General features: G+C 39.0%; 1 protein-coding gene, 2 long non-coding RNA genes and 1 pseudogene across 16 annotated transcripts in view; 3 read left to right on the top strand and 1 right to left on the bottom strand.

Moving 5' to 3' along the window:
• LOC137633481 (sorting nexin-2-like) overlaps positions 1-9,849 on the top strand; it is a 32,636-nt pseudogene extending 22,787 nt beyond the window's left edge.
• LOC137633468 (uncharacterized) overlaps positions 1-18,050 on the bottom strand; it is a 429,224-nt gene that overhangs the window by 186,356 nt on the left and 224,818 nt on the right. The window lies entirely within an intron of this gene.
• The window catches only part of LOC137633471 (uncharacterized), a 415,554-nt gene that overhangs the window by 186,243 nt on the left and 211,261 nt on the right, over positions 1-18,050 (top strand). The window lies entirely within an intron of this gene.
• The window catches only part of LOC137633473 (uncharacterized), a 246,637-nt gene that overhangs the window by 150,829 nt on the left and 77,758 nt on the right, over positions 1-18,050 (top strand). The window lies entirely within an intron of this gene.

The raw sequence follows: 18,050 nt of genomic DNA on the forward strand, positions 1-18,050 counted from the left end.
ACCAAGAGGCTTCCAATCTATTGCTCCCCAGTCCCGGACCCAGCAGCAATACATATAGATGCCTTCCTCCTAGATTGGTCACATCTGGATCTCTACGCATTCCCACCGTTCAAGATTGTCAACAAGGTACTGCAGAAGTTCGCCTCTCACGAAGGGACAAGATTGACGTTAGTTGCTCCCCTCTGGCCCGCGAGAGAATGGTTCACCGAGGTACTTCGATGGCTAGTAGACGTTCCCAGAAGTCTTCCTCTTAGGGTGGACCTTCTACGTCAGCCTCACGTAAAGAAGGTACACCAAGCCTCCTCGCTCTTCGTCTGACTGCCTTCAGACTATCGAAAGACTCTCGAGAGCTAGAGGCTTTTCGAAGGAGGCAGCCAGTGCGATTGCTAGAGCAAGGAGAGCATCCACCATTAGAGTCTACCAATCGAAGTGGGAAGTCTTCCGAGACTGGTGCAAGTCAGTTCTGTATCCTCGACCAGTACCTCTGTAGCTCAAATAGCTGATTTTCTCTTATACCTGAGAAAAGGACGATCCCTTTCAGCTCCCACTATCAAGGGCTACAGAAGCATGTTGGCATCGGTCTTCCGGCATAGAGGCTTAGATCTTTCCAACAATAAAGATCTTCAAGACCTCCTTAAGTCTTTTGAGACCACCAAGGAGCGTTGTTTGGCTACCCCTGGTTGGAATTTAGACGTGGTACTAAGATTCCTCATGTCAGACAGGTTTGAGCCGCTACAATCAGCCTCCCTGAAAGATCTCACTCTAAAGACACTTTTCCTGGTATGCTTAGCCTCAGCTAAAAGAGTCAGTGAGATTCATGCCTTCAGCAAGAACATCGGATTTTCGTCAGAAAAGCCACCTGTTCGCTACAACTTGGTTTTCTAGCCAAAAATGTGCTGCCTTCTCGGCCTTGGCCTAAATCTTTCGATATTCCCAGCTTATCGGAGATTGTAGGCAATGAACTAGAAAGAGTCTTATGCCCTGTGAGAGCTCTTAAGTTCTATTTAAAGCGTACCAAACCTTTACGAGGCCAATCTGAAGCTTTATGGTGTTCAGTTAAGAAACCATCTTTGCCTATGTCAAAGAATGCTTTATCATACTTTATCAGACTGTTAATACGAGAAGCTCATTCACATCTGAGTGAGGAAGACCGAGCTTTGCTTAAGGTGAAGACGCACGAAGTTAGAGCTGTTGCAACTTCCGTGGCCTTTAAGCAAAATAGATCTCTGCGAAGTATAATGGACGCAACCTATTGGAGAAGCAAGTCAGTGTTCGCGTCTTTTTATCTAAAGGATGTCCAGTCTCTTTACGAGGACTGCTACACACTGGGACCATTCGTAGCAGCGAGTGCAGTAGTGGGTGAGGGCTCAACCACTATAATTCCCTAATTCCATATCCTTTTAATCTTTCTCTTGAAATGTTTTTTAATGTTGTTTTTATGGGTTGTCCGGAAGGCTAAGAAGCCTTTCGCATCCTGGTTGATTTGGCGGGTGGTCAAAGTCATTTCTTGAGAGCGCCTAGATTAGGGATTTGATGAGGTCCTGTTGTATGGGTTGCAACCCTTGATACTTCAGCTCCTAGGGGTCGATCAGCATCCTAAGAGGATCGCGAGGCTCCGTAAGGAAGACGTACTTATAAGGCAGAGTAATCGTTCAAGTCGACTTCCTTACCAGGTACCTATTTATTTTGTTTTTGTTATTTTGATAACTTCTAAAATGAAATAAAAACTCTTAGCTCATAAAATGTAAACATATATTACTGGTCTCTACCCACCATCCTGGGTGTGAATCAGCTATATATTCACCGGCTAAGTTAAATATTTAAAAATGATATTTTAATTATAAAATAAATTTTTGAATATACTTACCCGGTGAATATATGAATTAAATGACCCTCCCTTCCTCCCCAATAGAGACACAGTGGGACGAGGAGAAAATTGAGTCTTTGTTTACATAGAGCTTGGTATCTGGCCGACAGATGGCGCTGTTGGGCACACCCGCAACCTGTATAGCGATCGCTGGCGAGTTTTTTCTGTACAGTTTGTCTGTGGGGGGCAACAGAGTTGCAGCTATATATTCACCGGGTAAGTATATTCAAAAATTTATTTTATAATTAAAATATCATAGTTATTACAAGCTAGAGATGTCAAATGTATCTAGGCTCTAAAATCAGAGGAGCATTTTTATTCATTATTTATTTTATTTATAATTCAATCCCATCAGCACTGCCCAACATTTACTTTCATTATGATGTATTAAGTATTTTTTCAATGTAAAGTAGATTGTAACTACGTATTTGTATTTCCTGTACTGCACTGTACAATGTTAGTAGTTCTTTTTCAGTGAATGTATGAATACCCGAAGATGATAAAGAAATAAAAAAGAATACTGCACTATGCTTTATAGTACAACACCACTTACCATCGCTCTTGATCTCTTGATGCAATCCATGAGATGCAATATTATTATTATTATTATTTTTATTTTTATCATTGTTACTTGCTAAGCTACAACCTTAGTCAGAAAACAGGATTCTATAAGCCCAGGGGCTCCAACAGGGAAAATAGCTCAATGAGGAAAGGAAACTGGAAAATAAAATATTTCAAGAACAGTAACATTAAAATAAAAATCTATTTAAACTATAAAAGCTTTGATAAAACAAGAGGAAGAGAAATATGATAGAATAGTGTGTTCAAGCGTACCCTCAAGCAAGAGAACTCAACCTAAACCCAAGACAGTGGAAGACCATGGTACAGAGGCTATGGCACTACCCAAGACTAGAGAATAATGGTTTGATTTTGGAGTGTCCTTCTTCTTGAAGCACTACTTACCATAGCTAAAGAGTCTCTTCTCCCGTTACCAAGAGGAAAGTAGCCACTGAACAATCACAGTGCAGTAGTTAACCCCTTTTGGGTGAAGAAAATTGCTTGGTGGAGGTACTGTATTTGATTCTGTGTTGTGTTATGAATGTTGTAAAGGAATTACTAACCTGCATAGCCAGATTTCTTAGTCATAGATCTCTGTTCCAAAGGAGTAGGTTTTCTATATCGCATTGCAGCTGTCCAACCATTACCACTCTGAGTCAACCGTTGACCAATCATGTACTAAATTATTTGTTGAAATTAAAATTAGATTAAAGATAGGTTAAATCACATTGATGTAAGCACTCTAAAGTTTAACCCATCACAATATGAACAGAATTTGCTGGTTGGCAGCTAAGAAGATAAGCTGTCATGGAAATTTCTAAAGCATTTCCTGAGCTCAATTCTTTTTTAACAGATTTGAGAAAATGGATCTAGACAAGTTTTTTTTTTTTGTAAATTTAAAGAATGGTAGAAGATGGTGTTGCCATTTATAAAGTAATTTTTAAATATTTAACTTAGCCGGTGAATATATAGCTGCAACTCTGTTGCTCGACAGACAAAAAACTGTACAAAAAAACTCGCTAGCGATCGCCACACAGGTTGCGGGTGTGCTCACCAGCGCCAACTGTCGGCCAGATACCAAACTCTATGTAAACAAAGACTCAATTTTCTCTCTGTCGACGTGTCGACAAGACGTACTTTACTCGCTGTTGAAACCTGGAGTTTTTCCCATCATCTTTGGTGAAGTACTATATTCTGGTTTGAGCTTTCGCAGTGCAGGTGTTTTTTTCTTCATCTTAAATCTTGAACTCGTTTTGGATAGATTTAATTTTTGGTGACAAAGAGAGTATGGACTTTCTTTGACTCTTAAATGGCCGACCCTTCCCTTAGACGGAAGTGTGTTTAGGCTTCTAGTAATTATCTTATCACGTTATAAATTAATTATAGATTTTCCTCTATATATTTTATATCTCTCCGCCTTTATTAGGCCTCTTCGATTAACTTTCCATTTATAAACAAAAATAAATTTTAATGTTTTGTGTATATGCGACCTTTCCAGAGAGTAGGTGGTCCTAACTTGGAAACCGAAGTTGAACAACGTTGAGCCCTTTGCAATCGTAAATAGCTTTTAAAGAGCTAATGATTTAAAACCTTTTAAATGAATATTTTCAATAAATATTTTATGGAAGAATTTCTTTGAATAGTCTTCGTACTGTTTTCAAAGATGAACTAACGTTTAGTTTATTTATACTACGCAGTTTGCGCTCTATCGTTACGATAGAGAGAGAGAGTATCACGGTTTCACTTTGCAGAAAGAGTAAATCAATTCTGACGTTTTGTTCATTCTTCTTTCAAAGCTTAAATGTTTTAAATTCTATTTTAAAGGAACTTTTTAATTGAAAAGCCTTTCAGTTTTTCCCTTTGGTCAAATAACATGTTTTTTTGGACGAAATGTAATTGGGCTCTTCTCTTAGGTGCGAAATCAAGAGAGAAAGAGAGAGAGAGATAGAGACGGAGGGAGAGAGAGGAGAGAAAACGTTCCGTTCAAGCGGGTAACGTTGTTCTCGTGTTACTCTCCTCCCTAGTCTCTGTACGGGGAGAAAGGATAAAACGTTTTTAGTTTTTTTTTTCTCGTCCCCAGGCTATGTGCGGTGAGAGATTGAAAACGTAGTTTTGAATTAACTAGTGTTTAGTCTCTCCCCCAGCCACTGAATTTTTTATCTTAAAATATGTTTTCTGTTTTTTGCTGGTATTAATGAGCTTGCATTATACGACTGATTTCGCAATTACTACCTTTTGATGAGGGTAGAATTGCGTGCTTCAGGTAGAAATCAGTAAAAGTTTCGATTTCAGTGAAATAAGTGCAAAACAGAAAATCGAAGTGATAAAGTGATATTGCGCAAAGTGTTACAGTGTTGCGTCTGAGGTTTCGTCTGTTCGTGCCTGTCGTTCACCTAGTCCAGGACCTCTTGCAAGCTCCCAATCCCAGGGGAGAAGTAATGTCGAACGACTTATGGGTTCGAGAGGCCTTGATTAACGAACAGACGTTTCCCTCTATGGTATCGGGTGTATCTTACCAAGATCTCCCCTACCATAAGGCGAGAGAGACGTTTTTTCTCCTCGTCATCCGAAGGCTTTTCGCATAAGAAACCTGTAACAAGGTTTCGAAGCCCTTAAGCGAAAGTCAGTCCTTTCAGGACAGGTCCAGCGTCCTGGTTGCAACCATTAGGACAGCTCTGACCCTATGCAGTCATCGGAAAACTGCTCGCCGCCTAACAAAAACGTAACACAGACTCCGAGAGTCCTTTTTGTTGGCAAAGTGTTGCGGTCACAGACGTTACCCTCGTCTCTTACCACAACCATTTCCGTTGATCCTTAATGGGTTGTACGGCAAGACATGCAGAATATGCTTGCCTCCCTTATGGAAGACTATTCTGCCGATTAGTCCGTTGAGTCTAGCCGTTTATCTCATCGATATCCTGGCTTTCAGCCAACCTAACGTTCCTTTGTGCTTCCTGTTGACGTTGGCGTAGCTAAGTCACGTCAGTCAGGTTGTTTAGAACCACACTCGATGCGGTCTCGTGTGGATTTTCAGCCACATTTGAACGTTAGGCCACATGCTGATGCTCCTGTTGACGTTCAGGACGTTCGCTAACAATCGGAGTTGACTTGTTTTGACGCTATGCGTCAACCTCCGCATTCTAGAGTTGTTTTGCCTGCTCAGTCTAGGCAGTCAAAGCAGTCTCGAGTGGACGCTGTGCGTCCTCACGCACCTGTTGTTGTTGACAGTTCAGTTGTTGACAGTTCACAGACTGTCAAGCAGTTACATGACGTTGCGTCCTGGTCCGCTACTAATGCACCAGTGCGTGTGGACTCTGCTTGTAAAGCATTGCCACCACGGTAGGTCTCTCCCTTGCTTGAGACTCAGCTTTTATCGGACAAGGTTCCTGTAGATGAGGAAGTTGCTGTTCCCCCTCCTACTGATATTCCCTTGAGGACTTTGTCAGACGGAGAGGAGCCTAAAGCTGCTTAGCCCTCTATGGACTTTAATTAAATCATGATGATTTTTTTTTAAGGATCTTTGTCCGGATCTTTTTGTAACTGCTGCTCCTCGTTCGCCTAAACGTCAGAGCTTACACTAGGCCTAGCTACTTCGAAGCCGTTGTTTATAAGCTAGTGCTCTCTCGCTCTCCTAGAGAGCTTTACGTTTGCTAGGCGACTGGTTTATCACCAGGAGGAGTTTGGGGGGATACAGCCTTTGCTTTCCCTTCTTTTAAACTGGCTTATAGAGCGAGAGTCTGTTATGACACGAGAGAAGTTCTCGGCTTGGGAGTTCATGCCTCTGCCCAGATAGACTTCTCAAATCTCGTAGACTCTCCCTGGCGCCTGGTCAGGAGACGCTCCAAGTTTTTTACAGGTCAACTTCACAGCTGTTTTCGAGCCTTTGAAGTTTTGCTGTACAATTATGTCATGCATAAACAAGGCTTTCAGGGATGGAAAGCGGTACCGCCTCAGTCGCTAACCCCGTCTGTTGCCGCACCTGCTCCCGTAGACCCTAAATGGGCTTTGCTGCAAGACATGCAGTCCAAGCTTGCGTCCTTGATAGAGGACTTTAATGCGGAGAAGGTTGCTGCTGAACCTTCTGGCCAACAACCTTCCAACCGGTCGGTTGTGAGTCCTGTTGACGCTGAGGTAACCTTCTCGCGTCTACCAGTTGAGGTGGTTCCTCCACCGATGCGACCCAGTGTGGGTTGCCAGCCGCACGTTGACGTTAAGCGACGCTCGGAGGTGGTTGTTGACGTTCAGGACGTTCAACAACCAGCAGAGGTGACTTGTTTTGACGCGGTGCGTCAACCTCAGCAACCCGGTATGGTGTTGACTGCACAACCCAGACGGTCTAGACAGTCTCGGGTGGACGCTGTGCTTCCTCGCGCACCCATGGTTGTTGACAGTTCACAGACTGTGCAGCAATTCCATGATGTTACGTCCGGCTCCGTCACGCATGCATCAGTGCGACCGGACTCAGCGAGCCAGACGTTACCCACTCCGTTGCCGTTTCCTCATCAGTTTTCGGATGAGGAACTATCTGATGAGGACGTTGCTGAACAACAAGACGATCAGCCCCCAGAATAGATCAAGCCCTGCTATCCATCCAGAAGAGGCTGAAGAAAATTTCTGGATGAAACTGATTTGATTAATCTATTCAAATATCATTAATTAAACATTTCGTGTTCTCAGACTATAATGAACTTAGGCTATAACAAAAGTGGTTAGTAATGCCCATATTACTAAACAATGACATCAAAATGCTGGGTCATTTGACTTTAATAAATATGTAGTGATACAACTAGCAGTGGCATGAAGGCTTTTATGGCCATGAATTATCATTCAAGACCCTTGTTATTGTATCTAAAATTATTTTCATCTGCACAACAGCTGGCTTAATACCTCAAGCTCCTTATTGGACAAGTTGCAGAGGGTTGAGGGCATTGTTACCCAGTTTTAGTCTGTGTGATTGAAAAGATTTGACTGGCTCTTATTCTTTTCTTCATCCTACCCTCTTGTGGGGAAGCAGCATCCTGGGTTCTCTGCATGAGCTGACCTCAAACCACTGCAGGTAAATCATGCTCCCTGTGTACTTAGTATTAAGCTAATACTGTTGCGTCCCCATACCTTGGCGAGGTGGTATTGGGAAGTCTTGGTTACGTGAGTCACCCATATTAAATAGCTAAGGTTTGTATAGTTAGGAAAAATACAAATTATCTACGAATTTGTCATTTTTATATGATAATTTATTATAAGTTTGAGCTCGCTTATCAGAGCGTATTATTTGATCTAAATTGTAAGAAGAGTAACTCATGAAATAATTTTTTTCAGGATGAAGTCGTTCGCTTGCTGGAGATTAAGAAATGACTGACGGCAGATGTCCATTAAACACAAGAAAATTTATGTTCTACAGTAAAAGGGGAATTTAGGAACTGTGACTTCAAGAGAAAAGATACATGGTTTTGAGAGTGTTGATTATTAATAATTTATTTCTTGTGTAGATCTGTTTACAGTGAGGTTCCAAGTACCTTGAAATTGCCCAATTATTTTTCTAAAGGTTAGCTGTTGAAATTCAATTGCAAAACTAATAGTCTCTAAATCCTAAAATCTGCCGCTGTCTGTTCCATAAGGGATTTTCTTTGCCACCAATAACAACTAATTATTTATTCTTGATAATAGTTATAATTTCTCAAGTTTCTTTTCTTTCGTATTCTCTCTCTGATAGTTTTGAAAGGGCCACTTTCGTTTCAAGAGATTTTTCATTTTTCCTTTGAGTTGTTTTAGGTGAATTAAGGGTTGATAAAGCCTGGTTTATAGTACCCCTTAGAGAAAATTCTGATATCCTGTTCGTTTGCCCTTCAGTTTGTCGAGTTACTTCAGGCAATCCTTGCTCTATAGAGTTGTTTGTGAGCAATCCTTGTTTACAGATTTTTTCCAGCTAATTATGTTTTAAAGATATATTTTTCGGTCACTTTTGGGTTCAATGACCTTCTTTAGTATTCAGGCTTTTTTAGCACTTTGTGTTCTAAAAAGTCTTGTAGAGTTCTCTTATTTTAAGAATTTTTCCTGGGCAAAGATTGGTTATTTGGGTAATGCCTTGATTTACCTATTTTTCCAATTTGCTTAAAAACTCCGTTCGTAGCGGCCCCCACCCCCTGGTCTATGGGGTCATTCGGGGGAACCTCTTCCCCATGGATTGTGAAGAAATTCAGGCTTTAGATGGACTTTATTTAGGTTATGTTTGACACTTATTAGTCTATGTAGTAATTTGGGAATCTTTTGTCATTGGACTTATTGGAAGTGTGTCTTTAGTAATGTCTCTGGGGCATTTATTTTCATCACCAGTTTTTAGGATTAAATAGTTCACAGAATTTTTGTAGCTTACACTGGTCTATTCAAGACACCATCTTTGTGTATGGAGTTATTTAGGAGTTACTCCTTGGTCTATTCCTGACCCATCTTGCTCTTGGAAGTTATTCTGGACACCTTGCCTTTAGTGTTCCTTATGACACTTCTATGGGGTTATCTAGGGCACTCATTAGATAATAAAGTTATCTTGGATATTCATTGATCTATAAGTTATTCTGAGCACTATATTCCCTATGGAATTATTCAGAGCAACCCTTGTGTATGGAGTTATCCGCTACAAACCTTGGCTTAAGGAGCTAATTTTTGCACTGGCGGAATTGATTATTTCATGTCATTCATTGTTTTCTTGGTTCCTTTTTTCAAGAGTCCCAGTTTTTCTTGTCAATGTTTGGGTTCCAGAGTTATCTGGCATTGCTTTGTGGATTAAGAATTTGAAAAGTCTATATTGTGGATTTGATATTTATACATATTTCTGATAATTTAACTTTTATTTTATCAGGATATTTAAAAGGGAACTTCTGTATCAGTGGAATTCAAGGTCTATTCCTCATATGTAGCACCTTAAGATTTTTCCTATGCTGTCTGCCAAGTGATAAAAAAACTGGTGAAAAATTTGCTTTATCCCTTTTGTTTCTTAAATAAGAAAGTATTAAAAGCGTAATATTCTGTACAATAATTAACTTTTGCTATCACTCAGAGCTTTCTTCACTCCATCCATCCACCCAAACCTTGGCCTTCCTCTTGTACTTCTCCCATTAACTCTTGCATTCATCACCTTCTTTAGCAGACAGCCACTTTCCATTTTCTCATCATGGCCAAACCACCTCAACACATTCATATTCATTCTAACTGCTAAATCATTTAAAGATAATATATTCATCTTTTGGAGCTCTGTTTTCCAAGGATGAAAACAAACTAGAATAATAGGCTACTTTTGCTTTTAAGATAAAGAATACTATGGTATCTTGTATATCTTATTTTTTAATGTGTGAATAATTCTTAAAATATTATTGAAATTTCGTCCCAAAACCCATCAAGTTTTGACCTTTTGTATTGCTTTGCAACAGTCTCTCTCTCTCTCTCTCTCTCTCTCTCTCTCTCTCTCTCTCTCTCTCTCTCTCTCTCTCTCTCTCTCTCTCTCTCTCTCTTTGCCTAGAAATGTAGCAACTTAGTGAATGAGAAGTAATGGAAAGGCTAGCTAATGAAAGTAAAAACATTTAATGGTAAATAAAGTTATTGAATATAGGTCAGTGGACGTCCATGGAAAAGGTCAAAGGACTTAAGTTATTGAAAGGCTAGATATGAAATCAAAATATTTCCGTAGGGGCGTTCAATCTCTTATCTCTTTTATCTCTTATCTCTTGCTACAGTGTAACCACAAGGGTATGCCCCCTCAAGCCTTAGAGCTTAGTTTTATAGTCAAAATCCCTGAATCAAATCAAATCCCGAATGTATTAAGAACTAAGGGTGATTGGCACTGTGAAAGAATGTTGGTGTATGCGGGAATAACCTATGGAGTATCGCTTAATGGAAATATATTGAATATAGAAATATAAGAGAAATAACGAATATGTTATGAAGTATTAATGAAATAAAGTAGAGTCCAGCTCGTTAGATATTTGTGAATGAAAATGTACTTTAAGTAAATTTTAATGATTAAGTTCAGGTTAATGTTATGGATGCTGGGGAACAAGTTTTTATAGTATTCTTAATGCTTTGGTTAATAGAAATAAGCGATTAAAGTCACCTCCTAACTTTGATTGTTTATTAATCACTAACTATAGATCTATTGCATGAAATTAAAGAATCTAAATAGTGTGACTGATATTAAAAAGGATATTTCCTTATTTAGGACTTTTCGAACGCCATCTCAGCCAGCAACTGATTACTGAATAACTTTTGCAGTGAATTGGATACTTAGATGAACATTCTCTTTCATTTATTGAGTCAATTAAACCTTACTGTATAGTGGTATTGTTCAGCTAAATGGAGAAAGAAAGACTTTGGAATAATTTAATTGTGTTGGTCAAAGTGGATTTGGGATTATACAGAAAGTAGATGCATTTTAATGGCCACTCCAATCTAAGGAAGCTCCTTTAATTTCAAAGGGCTTTGAATAATCTAATAATATTCTCTCTCTCTCTCTCTCTCTCTCTCTCTCTCTCTCTCTCTCTCTCTCTCTCTCTCTCTCTCTCTCTCTCTCTCTCTCTCTAAGTGCTACAAGAATATACCTTGTTAAAAGTAATGGGAGACGTACGTATTTTCAAGTAAGGGTGAATCATGAAGTTCTCTTTTATTTTATCCTGATACTTGCCTCCAATTTCAGATCTCCCGTTCCCCATCCTTGATCCTTCCTTATCCTAAAATTTGGAAATGTTATAAAAAAAGACACTGGCCTCATATGGCTGATGAGTCTCCTACTGCCCCCCTCCTCTTTGAGTATCACCATTTGCCATTTTATTCCTCACCACAAAAAGAGCCAAAGGGTTCATGAGGTACATCCTGATCTTAACTAGAGTAATCACTTGTTTTTTTAGACTGTTATTTTATTCCCCATGTACAGAACTTGTTCAATCTTTCACTGGTGTCTTGAGAGCTGTAGCTCAATGTGTTTGCTTGAATATATTGTATTTGTCAAAGGTCGACAGCCTGGTTTGGTAAACATTTTTGAATTTTAGTCTGCTTATTGATCCAGCTGTCTTGTCAGTGTAGGTTTTACCCTGACAGCTAAAGTCATGAAAATTATGACAGTTTTATTCCATTATTAATTTGATCAAAAGCCTCAATTTCTCTAAGTTTGTAAATGGTTTATGAGATTTTAGAATTTGTTATATTTATCTTATTCAAAGAAGTTGTAGAAGTTTGTAATGTCAAATGTACAGGTTTTGGTACCATCATTTTCATTGCTAGCAAAGTTGTATGCACTAATGTCAATAACAGATACATCAAATTTGTAATGAACTGTGTTATGTAAGTAGTGTAAAGTCTATCGAATGTCAAAAGATTGTGATTCAATGTGCTCCAGATATGTTTATGCTCTTTTTGAAGATAATGTGTAATCAGTGGTAACTGCTATTTCCAAATTTTTCATAAAAACTTCAAGTTAAGGTAATTAAATGTTAAAGATTAATGATAAGTGTACTTGACATAAGTGTTTCAAGGAATTTAGTAAGAGAGTCATTTTGAAGTCTGGCATTTCAGAGCTTTCTAATATAGCGAGATAGCTGGGCTCTTTGAAAAGGTGCACAGCTCGGTTCAGAAATTCCATTTTGTTTCTTGTCTCGTGTCTTTTGGGCCCACGACATAAAGGAGGGATAAATAACACTTTAATCACTTTTAGATGAATTGTGTAATAAGTTCTTGAATATATTGTCGTTGACGGAAAGCTGTCGAGGGATGTTCGTGACGTTTAAAGGGTCTGGGACCGATTTAGTATAGAAGGTATATAAACCGTTAACAAAAAGGCTCGTGAGGTTTGTGTATGCCAAGTGCGAAATTTCCTGGATTTAAGGAAAAGATTTATTTATTTCCTTATATTGGTGAAGGTATGAAAGCTCCATTTCCATAAAATTACTTTGTTTATGTATCCTCATAACCTGTGTTTAGAAATTGATTTCTGGGTTAAAAGTAAAAGTTGCGGGGTTTAGGTCTCCACTCAGACGATCTACATCATTCTGCTCGGGCGACCATTAGCCAGCAGGGACTATCACTAGCCCCCTCTAACCCCCCCCCCCCCCCATCCCCCAGGTCTCACACTATCCGCGTCCTGGCGGGGACGCGAACTTGGGATCTCTGAAAATGAAGCCCGCGACGCTACCAGCCTAGCTATCCGGAGTTGATTATTTATTTATCAATTTTTTTTGGGGGGGGGGTGTGGCTAGTGCAATACTGATGTGCAGTAATAGTTCTGTCTTCAAACAGTATCGTTGCTTGAAGAAAAAACAATGTAAGAGACATATCAAGTAGTTTACACCGCAAAGGTCACAGTAATTGGAATATCGTATTAAAAAGTTAATAAACTAAATATAGGTATTTTATAATCCGATTTACTCCATTTTAGATTCCCTTAACTCTTTATGGTTAGATATTTTGACAATGTATAATAATTGTCAGATTATTAGTTTATACACTGGCTCAATGGAAAATAGTAACTAGCATTTTTTGTTTATCCATTCTAGCTTTAGTTCGTTTGTTAGATTACCTGGCCTTTTAGCCAATTTTCTTTTAATTCATCAGATAACTGGTATCACTTCATCCTATTTGAAACTATACTGGAATTTTAATGATGGAAATAATTGAAACTCAAAATATGGATAGTTATCAAAGTAATAACAAACCTTGCTCATTATTTATAATGAGAAATTTACAAGTTGTCATATTGAAAAAGGGTACAATCCAGAAGAAACAAATTACCCACTACTAAAGTTGTGAGTAATTATTTCACACCCTTCCAGGATACCATTCTTTAAGTTGTTTACCCTCAAGGGTGATATTCAACAGAGGATCATCATCATCGTCTTATCACGCCAAACAGCAAACAATTGAAGCATTCTTTCATTGACATTATGGAATAGTAGGCATGATTGATTGTCTGGGTATTTTCTCCACATTAGCAGGACTGGTCAGTTTTAATAGCTCATTTAACTAGATTCTCACCTGTTCTGTTGAGGGCACATCAAACCTGTCTGAGAAGTAGTACCCCATCAGCTATTTCTTCAATGGGGTCCTGCACTGCATTGTTGGGGGTTCGTCTCCTATCGGAGTCCCTTCACCGGTCCATTCCACCATTCTTCCTTCGTATTTGGACTGGCAGTCCCTCCACAGGGGCAAAGCTCTTTCTTGACTTGAGTCTACTTGGAACTGACTCCCATGTGAGATTGTAATGGAGGTCTTGGTTTCAAGAATTTTTTTTTTTCTTTTCAGTTTTTGTTGTATGCCTCTTGATTTCTGGAGGTGTGGGGGCATTACCAGCGAGTTTCTAAATGGTGCTGGTGGAAGTGGGATGCCTTGTTGAGCTTAGGGTTTATTTTCTTGGCATGTAAGGATCTGCTCCACACTGGTATATGGTACTTGGCTGGTGCATAGCACAGGGTTAATACAGTTATTCTTGATGTGTGAGCATTGGCTCCCCACTTGGTTCCTGCTAGTTTCTTTTGATAGGGAATTGCAAGAGCAAACCTTCCCTCGAAGCTTCTGCAGATGGGTGTCAAATGACAGACTTCTATCCAATTCTACCCCTAGGTACACTGGAAACTGGCTATATTCTAGCTCTATGCCATGCCAGAGGATCTTGTGTTTGCCATTGGCTTCTCTGTTTCTAAGGTGGAATGTCTGTACTTGAGTCTTAAGGGAGTTTGGATTCAGAAACCACTTCTCATAGTACTGCCCTATCTGCTCTAGGGTGGAGGATAGTCGTTTTTCAACTTTGTGAGAGGTTGCGGCATGTGTTGCCAGACACAGATCGTCTGCGTAGATGAATATGCGGATGATCAGTAGTATACATATTGAACAGCAGTGGTGCAAGAACCGAGCCCCAAGATAGGCTGTTCTTTTGTGCTCGCCATCTGCTTTTAGTGCCACCCATCTCTATATATAGAATTTGCTGTTTTCTTTGAGGCTTCAGATTATATCCACTATAATATCCTTTTTTTCAATGTTTTGGAGAGTTTCAGTAGACCTCTGTGATTCATAGTACCATATGCAGCTGTTAGGTCTAGGAACACTGCCTCTGTGATTTGGCGCTGTTCAAATCCGTCCTCTATTATTGGGTTAGGTTAAGGATCTGGCCACAGCAGGAGCATCCTGGTCTGAACCCAGCTTGGTCTGGGGTGAGGAGGTTGTCTACTGTGTTTGAAATTCTGTTTTATATATTAATCTCCCACAGAGTTTATAGAGAGTACATAATAATGATATGGGCCTCTAGCTCTTAGGGTTTGTTGGAGCTTTGTTGGATTTCAGAAGGGCAACTAATTTAGTTTTTTTCTTTCTTCTTGGTCTTTTCTTTGTTTTTATGCATGAATTAAAGAGAGACAATGACCACTGTTGTGCTTTTGTGTCCGGGTGTTTCAGGAAAGCATTCAGAATCTCATCTATTCCTGCATCCTTGTTTGACTTTAGCAATGTGACTTCTTTCTTCAGTTCATCTAAAGTAAAGGGTGGGAAGATGTTGTTTCCATCTGATAGCACTGCTTTCATCTCCTTTTACTGTCTTCCTTTGGCAGCATTCTTTGTTCTTTAGTCGGCTACTTATATTCAGTTAGTATGCAATGTCTTTGGGCTATATGGTTGCTACTCGTTATGGTGGTCTGTTCTTGAAATTGAGTTTGTGCGCAGTTTTACTATTGTGAGTTATATCTAGGTTTTGTTGGCCATCATTGTCGAATTTTGATTCCGAAGTGTTAGATCATTTTCTCCCATTTCAATGATATCTAAGCTGAATTGGTCTTTATCATAAGAGGTGTAAAGCTCATGCAGTTCTTTAATTTGGTCAGTCATTCCAGGAATATATTATTTTCTGCAGTCTCTAGATATATTCTTTTGAGCTGATTTCTATACTAGATTGATAAGCTCATCATACAGGTCTGACATGGTTCAGGTGGTATGATGACACTATGTTGTTCAATCATTTCTGTAAAGACTGTCCATTTTGCTTTCCCAAAGTTAAATCTTGGGAGATATTTTGATTTCCTGGGTATTATTACTTGCTGGAATTCAATTTGCACTGGGCCATGTTGAGACCTTGGTATGGGCTCTAGAACTGATTGAGTGAGCCTGTGAAATTGGTGGATGTAAGATCTGGGTTGCAATCTCCCCTCCATCTCCGCTTGCGAAGGTTTAGGTATCTTTCGAATCATATAGTAGTACAAGGTTATTGCTCAGAGCCCCTGAAATTAACTTTTTTTTTCCTTTGCCTCCTCGTCCTCATATCCTCAGTTCGTACCGTGGTGGTTAAAGTCCCCAATAATTAAATTCATTTTCCCCTGAAGCTCTTGAGGTAGGGAGCCACCCAAATAGTGCATTGGGGGTTTTTATGTGGAGATGATGTTCAAGTTAGAACATTTTCAGTTTTAGCAGTACTCATTACTAGTCACTTGTCTTTGACAAAGCTAGCACTTCCATAAGTTTGGCTAGCAGTATCAATAGCTAGGTGCATTTCCGGCAGTTGGTCGTTAGTTCTGTGAGTTTCTTGTAAGTACAGGATATCTGGCTGTAGCTCTACCAGGATTTTTACTTTACTGCTGCTGAAGCCTTCGATGTTGTGGCCGTTTATCTTCATATTGTCAGTGGGACGAGGGTTTTATGCTTTGACCTCTTACTGTCTTGCAGTAGTTTGGGCTGTATTGGTGTGTAGTGTTAAGATTGGTCACCTTACGGATTGTCAGGGTCACGAGGTAAACGTTCCTAACTTAACCCCAATGGAGGATTATTAGATATGATTAAAAAAGGATTGATGGAGCTTCAATAGTAATGGAAATCAAATGTGGGCTATTGGATGTTGCATAACCAAGATACATTAGTCTCACTATTTCAGGACAGTGAATTAAGAGTCTCTCTCTCTCTCTCTCTCTCTCTCTCTCTCTCTCTCTCTCTCTCTCTCTCTCTCTCTCTCTCTCAAAAGGCAGAAGAGGGTAGTGCCATCAGTACACCTCACAAGATTCTCTGTAGGCATTACTTAACAGTCTTGGCATTGATCCTTCATCCCATATTATAGCTTTACTATAACTTAACCTCATCCTTTCCTGCCTTCATTCCTCCATCTTGCCGTCCTTTACTTCAAATTGTACTGGCAGGATTTTCCTTAGGTTGCACTTGAGAGCAGAATGGCCTTAAAAGCCCAAGTGCTGGGGTATATCCCTGAATTCAATCCAATAATCCTTTAAAAAACTGTAATCAAAGGATTCCATATTGGATATCTTTTTCTTATTGATAACGAGTTCATTTTTTAAAATCTCTTTTACGCTCTAAGATTGTTATTCATTGCACACCAGTATAGCAAAAAGATTAAAACCCAGTATATTTCGATCCTTGATAATTAGTTTCTTATTTAAATGTGATGAAAAAAATTTTGAATATTGAGTTATGAAAGTGTTAAGGATTCCACTGCAAGGAATGAGGGATTAGTGCGAGATCCTAATGGAGAAGTTAGGTCGTTCTTTTGTCTGTGTCTTAAGGATGTAAGCTTTCTTTGTCAGTGTTCCATTAAAGATGTCGGAAATGTTTTAGTTACGGTTTTTTATGTAGAAAGGGTACGAAATATGAATTAAGATTACAGGTTTTTCATGTAGAACAGTTCTAAATCATGTTTGTTCATCTTGTGCTGGTTTTCAGTAGAGTATATCGTACTGTTCGTTATCTCAGTGTGTCTGTTTGTTGTGTCTGAGCTCATTCCAATATCTTTAAAAATGCATCTTTAAACTTCAGATAGTATTTATGCAAAGTCAGAAAGTGTGGAGTTATTTTAATCACTGAAAAATAGTTTTATCATACTTATTTGGACCGTAACTTGTATTTATATATAAAGTTGCCCAGGACCTGTGTAAAATACGTAATAGAAAAAATGATTTCCTTTGATTATTGGCTGAGGATAACCTTAGGAAAGGAATATATGCTCGTGGCTGTATACGAAGGGAATATGAGCAGAAGGTATTATATTATTATAACCTGAGGAATAATATGAATAGTTGTAAGTTGATGGCCGTATATTAAGGGGACAAGTATAGTGAAGTATATACGAGGATAACATCTAGTTGGGTTGACTTTATTCAATTCTATAGGTGTATAAGACATAATTATATTTCGAGGAGTACAATATTGTATATTTTTGGGACTATCAGTTAAATGTCCCATTTTTTTATTATGAGATATATCAACTTTGAATTAAAACTTGCCTGTAAACTGACCTTAAACTGAAGATAAATATTCTATTAGAACCAAATGATGTTTCGCAACATCGTCCATCATAAGTAAAACAAAAGATATTTTCATGAGGTTATTTTGGTTGTTTTAGAATATTGCCATTATATAAAGACAAAGTATTTCAGGTTAAAATTCGCTTTCCGTTACTTTTCTAAGGGTTTGCATTTGAGAACTTTATTACACAGCTAAAGTGATTTGGGTGTCCGCGTGTAAGATGAATGCGTACTTCGGTCCGATCTGACTGTCTGCTGGGAGGAGTAGCAAGGATGGTCAGGGCAGTAGTCTTGCACGGCTCTTCTCTTTTACCTGACTCAATCGTGTGCATTGAAATGGGGCGAGACAGGGAGGCAACTTG

The sequence above is a fragment of the Palaemon carinicauda genome, chromosome 43 (assembly GCF_036898095.1).
Source record: "Palaemon carinicauda isolate YSFRI2023 chromosome 43, ASM3689809v2, whole genome shotgun sequence".
In the NCBI taxonomy this organism is placed as follows: Eukaryota; Metazoa; Arthropoda; class Malacostraca; order Decapoda; family Palaemonidae; genus Palaemon; species Palaemon carinicauda.